Raw genomic sequence first — 7,468 nt, 5'->3', positions numbered from 1 at the left:
ATTGATTTATATAGCACTCTTCACAGGAGAAGAATCACAGAGTGCTTCAAAATAATATAAAACACATATACATAAAACATAATGCAGTCTAAATAAATGAGTCTTAAGCTGCTATTTAAAAGAATAAATGCAATCAAGGCAACGTAATGAGGCAAGGCATTCCACAACCTGGTGCTAAGTGCTCTAAAAGATCTGTGCTTACAAAAGTTACACATATAACAAGACATTATATATGACTTATAGTTTGTGAGATTCTTCAGGATTACATTCATTTATTAACGTGCATATTCTAACAGAATGAACACATTTCCATTACACTTTTTCAGCGTACTGACTGGAATTAGTCATTTTGGACTCACTCAAAACCCCAAAAAAGGTTCATTTTTGTTTAATCCTGCTTGTCTGTGGAGTCTGCTTTGGATTACTGTATGCAAGTGTCTTAAGATGGGAAGTCAAGTACAGATATATAAATTTTTTACTTGAGTACAGTACTTATTAAATGTGTTTAAGGCCTTTTGTAACAGAGAAAGTTCCTTTTCTGCTGGCAGTCTCTTATGCCGAAGGGTGCAGTACAGTTCTTTTCGAGGACGCCACAGAAGCCGTCAGTTGGACAGTTTAGGTGATCCTCATGCTCCATCTGTTCTCCACCCACAGCCACTCACCAGCCAGGTTACACAGGCCTGTCCACACCTGTCAACAGTAAGCAAAGAGATACAAAATACAGATACAAATAACATAAATACAGATATAAGTCTCTCACCAACACAAATATATGTGCAAAAAACTGCCCAACCTCATCAGTGGTAGCCTCTTGTGTGCTCGTTCGTGCAGTGGTGTGGTCGTCTGCAGTAACCAGGGTTGCCAGGTCATAGCGGTGCTTCCAGTATAAAGAGGCTGGATTATCTGTGTCTCCTCCATCCAGAGACCTGCAGTGTTCTAATGCCTCCTCCCATGTCTTATTCTTCTTCACCAGAACTGGTTTTTTGTCATAACATAGGCAAGAATGATTGTCGTTGCAGTCCTTGTTACCCCATTTTCCTCTGTTTGTGTACACACAGTTTCAATATTGATCTGGTTCTGGAAGAAATAAGAGAAGCACAATAGAGAAACAAAGACTGGGATAGATTTCAGAAATATTTTAAAGGTAAATAAAACTATTATGTGTTGAAGGTATGTGTAGCCTGTTTTAGAGTTTAGAAATGTGTTAAGATAGAATGTAGAATTATTGTAGAGACACTGACACTGCCCTCAATGCAATAAAGGCCTGACTGTGTCATGAACTTAGAAGTAGATTTATAGGAGACCCTCCCCCACTTGAACTGTGAGACTAAGACAAAAAGGAGTTAATGTTGAGTGGAAATTCCTCAGGGCATTCCTGGGTGGGGGTCTCAAAGTTTGTAACTGAATAACTTTGGTTTGGAAGGGAGATGGACTTTTATGACCCTCAGGAAGTTTGTCCCGATAATTTCAAATGGGGACAAACTGTCCCCATTTGAAATTATACATGGGCGACCTTTTCACTACCAGTTATTAATGAGCCACTAGATAAATCAATCCGTGAAACCACTCTGGCAGATTGGATGACTCAAACAGAAAAGTTGTTTTGAACAATAAACTGCCGCAAGACTCTTCTTCTATTTCCTGCAGGTTGAAGCCAGGTGATTGGATCCTTGTCCGAGTACTCCAAAGAAAAATTGGAGCTCGCCACGGTGGGAGGGTCCATACCAAGTGCTTCTTACCACTCCAACTGCCTGCAAAATAGCGGAAAGACCTTCCTGGATACACCAAAGCCACTGCAAGAGAGTTGAGGTCCCAGAGGATTCCACTTCCTTCACAGAAATCAACTAGTAAGGGAAATACATACAGACAATGTTAACTAACAGAAAAATGAACTTCACTGTTAGCAACACTATCACATGTCCAGAAGGCAGATTTATAATACTTTATCTATGTATTCAAAATATGGATCTGTGTATCACTAGTATATATGGACCAAATGTTGATGACCCCTCTTTTTCATGCATTCAGACAACTCTGACACCACACTCATAATAGGAAGAGACTTTAATGTTGTATTTAATCCAGGAATTGACACGCTCAGTACAGCAGTGAGACAAAGGAACTGACAACCTACAGACTGTCACGGCTGCCGAGGCGAGCTGCGTGGTGTTGGAGGAAATGAGGACCCAAAATGCAGGCGATGACTGATGATTCGAGTGATGTTTATTTACAGGGTGGTGTAGTGGCAAACAGGCGGTGAGGGATGACAAGGAACTAAAGAAACCTAAACTGGAAAAACTAAATAACAAAACAGGAAACTCAGACCCAGAGAACCAAACAAGACGCTGAACTAACTAAACAGACAGATTAACAAACAGACAGTGTGACACCATAGACAGACAGAACACAGAAGTGGGACCAGGGTAAGCACAGAACAGAAACCTAACAAATGGCAAATCATAACAGAATACCTACTCAGGATAAACAAAAGCATAAAGAAACACAAAACACTGAGTTGGCAGACTCAGGACTGTGACACAGACATTCTTAAACAGTACATGAGTGATTTTGGTCTTTGCAATGCTTGGCATTCACATCACCATATTCTCGGGGATTAAAACTTCTTTTCACCAGTACACAACTCACGCTGTCACTCAGACTACTCTTTAGTTAGCAGCTCCGTTATTAGGGATATGACAGGCACCCAAATTCATTCTATCCCTATCAGTGATCATGCACCGGTATCTATCTCTCTGACACAGAAATTATTATTTCTTATTATTATTTCTTGTGTCAAAAATAGATCAAATCAAGCTTGCAAGATAGACCATGGCAGGACCCAGAACAAGCACTCTGTGGAAAAATAAAAAACTCTAATCTGCCTTTCATAAGCTCCAGTATTAAAAATCATAACTGCTTTAAAGCTTTAACGTAAATACCTCTCTCACTGCTGGGTGGGTCAGAAAAAGAAAATCCAAAATTTCTCATTATAGCACAAAAAGGGGATAAAAACAAAAATCTAGAAAATGGTACTGAGAAGTTTTAGGATGCCCTCTGGAGGCGGTGAGTGACAGGAGAATGGAACGGTGGCTAAACTGTCATCCCTGTTGGACAACACCTTTCACCCCATGCAGGAGACTGCAGTGGCTGGCTGCGGCCCCCACAATGCGGGACAGAGAGATTTGTCAGGTCTTCCTTTCCAACTGCTGTCAAACTCTACAACATGATCTCTGCAGATGACCACACATGCACACAGACACACACACATAGCATACACTAGTGTAACTTTTGCCCTGTCTCTCTGCAATTTTCCTACTATAACTAAACATTTTATTCTATTTTGTGTAGTACTTTATTCTACTGTATATAGTGTCTTATTCTGTTTTTTATAGTATGTTATTCTATTTTATCTTATCCTACTCAATTGTGTTTTTCTTAATTTTTACTGGTCTTATATATACTGCTCACTCACATCTCAGAAAGTGGTGTCAATAAGCTCCATCCTTTTCCTCTATGGCCTCATCTTGTGGCCATAGTTGGCTATTGTCACTAAAAGCTGCACGTATTTGCTCATGAGTGTTGTGGTCGTTCACAGTCAAGTGACTGTTTGAGGCAACTTTCCGATTGCTCAGTTTTCACTGATCTGCACTTCATATGGATATTGACATTTAACCATGCCATACAGTGCTCAAGCCTTTAAAATTAGCAGATTGTTTTTCTTATTAATATTTTATAATTAAATGACTAAAAACACGTATATAATATACTTCTGAGCTCATTTTCCATAGATATGTGGTCCTCGAATGACAGCCACTGCAAACATATGATTTATTGAATATGATGCTAAAGATTAAACAGAATGTAAAATATTTCAAATGAGCTGAATTTTTAACGTATGCATTAGTAATATTAGTCCATTTAAGACTGAAGATTATTCTGCAGAAGCATCCTTTTTAATAGTCGACATTTCATTGAAAATTTTTCAGGTTGTTTTTAAACTGTGTTTTATTTATTGGTTTCCTTAAAGGAATGTTTTCAAAAATTCCTCCACCACATTGTTTTCTATAACGCTTAGGCTTCTGCTCCTGTTCCTGTAAGGGTAGTTCATTTAAGCTGGATAAACAGGTTTCCTCAGTAGTTAAATCTGCCTTCTTCCAATTGCGCCAAATTTCAAAGCTCAAACACTTAATGCTGTACAAAGATCTTGAAAAACTGATACATGCCTTTTTGACCTCCATATTAGATCATTGTAACTCGCTCTACTCTGGAATCCAACTTGCTCACTCCAACGATTACAGCTCGTTCAAAATGCTGCGGCTCGTCACCTAACCACAACTAGAAAGTTGGCCTCTATTACTCCAGTGCTCTCTGACTTACATTGGCTGCCTATTAAATTTCGTATTGATTTTAAAGTTCTGCTGCTTACTTTCAAATGCCTAAACAACCTTGCCCCTGACTATCTCACCGACCTCCTCAGTCTCTATACTCCCAGCTGTTATTTACGATCATCTGGTCAGTTACTTCTGGCCCAGCCCAGGCACCGTCTGAAGACCAGGGGTGATCGTGCTTTTGCCTCTGTAGAACCAAACATCTGGAATAGTCTTCCTGCTACCATTCATGCCTCTGACTCCATTGAATCCTTTAAAGCACGTTTGAAAACTCACCTATTCGACCTGGCTTTCCGACTCGCTAATTCTCACCGCTCATTAATTGCTGTCTGGATAATCATGATTCCTCCCTATCTCCACTTACTAATGATTTTGCTTGTTTTAATGACTTACTGTTAAATGTAGTCATTTACCTTTATTCCTTACTGTGAAGCACTTTGGTGTACCCCCGTGCTATATAAGTAAAATTCTACTGTATTGTAATAAAGTACTTACTAGTTTATTACTATTTAAATGATGTTAGGACAGAAATATTAGCTTCTTTCATGATGAATTAAGTTCTAATTAATTAAGTTTCCAGTAAAATGATTAATTGCAGCCACAGATTCCCAATTCCCAATCCAGATTACCTTCAATGCAATAACTTCTATTTTCAATCTTTGCTGTATATGTTGTGATGGAAATTCCTTTTTCTTTTATGTATTGATCATGTATGTTAACAATAGTATACATATAGAGGTATTAGTTAAAGAGATGGAAAAGATAGCATCATATATGTGTTTTATATTTTATTCTACACATACGCAATTAGGTAAGTTAAGTAAGTTAAGTTAGACTGACACATCCAGGCACCATGAGACATTAGGCAGATAGCAAAAGCCTCCTTATCTTAGAGAGGAGGGGGCCTTGAGGGAACGATTCAAGAGGTAAATCTTTAGGTGACAGTTAAATGAAAAAAAAGGGGGCATTAGAAACCTTAGGATGAAGTTTTACTGGACCCTCTTTCCTACTGAAACACCTATTTCACCTGAAAGTAAGTTAGAAGCAAGGGTGTAGATTTGGTTTTGGCATTGGTGGGGACGGATGATTCAACCACCGAACTCTGCCCCGTTTCTCTTTTTCCCTTTTCGTCTTTGCTTCTTGATAAAAAAAGGAGAAATTTACTTGCTTACATATGTTATTCTACGTGCTTTTAAACCATTTGAAATTACAATTCATCGTTTTATATGTGAATTATATAATGTTAAATTACTATTAAACAAATGACTGACTAAGTATTTTAGGCTTTAGTTTACTTCAATCATATTCCATATAAATCAAGTGTCATACAAAAATAAAAATAGCTTCAAATACAGTCATGACAATAAAAGAATACGACTTTAAGGACTTAACAACATTAGTTCAGTTATAGTACACCAACATCTGACACATTAGCACTAAGGGAACACTGAATGACCTGGTGGTTTTTGTCCATAAAACTACTCATCTAAGATTACCACAAAGTAAAAGATCTCTCAGCAAAATTATGCAACATTTTAGGCACTATTGCCCCGATCAACTCAGTGAGCTGGGATTTTTTATTCCAAACATGAACTACCGTTACAGCAACAGACATGGACTACATGCCCCACACAACAACTAAATGTCCACAATGTGAAGCAGCCAAACACATGCCTGCTCCTCTTGTTAACTGAGATAAACTGCTGGCATGTTTGTTCTACATCTATACTGTCCAGTCTCTCCTGGTGGACATGGTAACACGTTATTCATGGTTACATACAATTTTAGACTGATGTGGGCCAAAGCCTAAAACGATGTGCCGGGAGTTTGCTGTTCTCCCCGGTTCAGATATTTAAAGTTTACACAGCTACATTCTCGCCTGAAAATTTTTTAAAAGTTTATTTTGCGACCCAGAAAGAGAAATAAGAGGGGCATGTATTGCCTTGCATAGCCTGTAACGTTATTATGACGGACACATTTTATGAGTGAACTTGACTTTAAGTGACTTACAGGTTTCTTTGAAAAATACTTTCTTATATCCAGTATCTTCCTCTTTGCTGCTGTCCTCCTCTCCTCTTCGCAGCGCAGGTTTGCCGCTGCTAAAACTAAACAGAGCTCCCTGAAAGGCTCAGCCAATCACATTGGCCATATTTGTCACATGATATAGGACTCCAGTAGAGATCGTAATTTAACTCTTTCTGCACCGCTGGGTGAATGAGACGTTGACAGATCGCTTTTTTTTTTTTTTTAATTTCTATCGGTTTTGTTTTGTTTTTGTTTTGTCCCCACCAAAAATTATTGGTGGGGACAATTCAATAATCGCTGGATATTGGTGGGAACACGTCCCTTCTGTCCATGCCAAATCTATGCCCTTGGTTAGAAGCTTAAAGTAACATTTACATAATGCAAAACACTATCAGACTCTGTGAAATACTGTAAATGATCAGTTACTTAGTTCAACCATAAACATTTGCTTAGCAGAAATTCTAAACAGAATCAGATGCTGAATATTACAGGAACTGGCTTCTCTGTTGTGGTCACTGAATGCTGCTGTATTTTCTTTTGTTGGACATTCTGATGGTGAACAGTCAGAAAACACACATGCAGTTTTTGGTTTGTATTACGGTCTAAGTCAGACTGCAGTTTTAAGACTGCAGTGCTTTAAAAATTAAAGGTCTTATAATTTATATAACAGATACTCTCTCTAAGAGTATCTTATTTGAAAGTGGAGACAAGATTATCCACTGATCCAATTCACATTACCTGAATATTTTCTTTGAAGCTGGATTCAATGTAGTTTCTTTCATCTTTTCTCTCCACGATAAAAATAAATCATAGAACATAAAATCAGTCTGCTACAGACCCCTCCCACCAAAACATTCATCTTAAGAGGAAACTATACAGTACATTTTCCCAGAAATAAATGTGGTTCAAAATATACATAATATGCTTGAATAACATGTCTGAATGTATTTTACCTTGTGTATTACATACCGTTTCTTCAAGGCCAGTGTACAATATACAGTTTAACCTCAATAAACTTAAAATTCAAGTACACACAATTGCCATACTGACAGTTA

At 38.0% G+C, this 7,468-nt stretch overlaps 1 long non-coding RNA gene across 1 annotated transcript; it reads right to left on the bottom strand.

Annotated features, from left to right (window-relative positions):
- Nucleotides 1-262: 262 nt before the first annotated feature.
- LOC148094711 (uncharacterized) lies at nucleotides 263-6,467 on the bottom strand. The gene is made up of 4 exons (XR_015718432.1): nucleotides 6,399-6,467; nucleotides 1,740-1,844; nucleotides 794-1,077; nucleotides 263-690 (listed from the first exon to the last, which is right to left on the bottom strand). It is a non-coding gene; the product is annotated as an uncharacterized LOC148094711 (long non-coding RNA).
- Between the last annotated feature and the right edge of the window lie 1,001 nt (nucleotides 6,468-7,468).

This window comes from Neolamprologus brichardi, unplaced genomic scaffold (genome assembly GCF_056152115.1).
Source record: "Neolamprologus brichardi isolate AB-2024 unplaced genomic scaffold, ASM5615211v1 NODE_ptg000031l+_length_7269946_cov_1, whole genome shotgun sequence".
NCBI classification, from domain to species: Eukaryota; Metazoa; Chordata; class Actinopteri; order Cichliformes; family Cichlidae; genus Neolamprologus; species Neolamprologus brichardi.
This window is presented reverse-complemented; position numbering and strand designations above follow the sequence as displayed.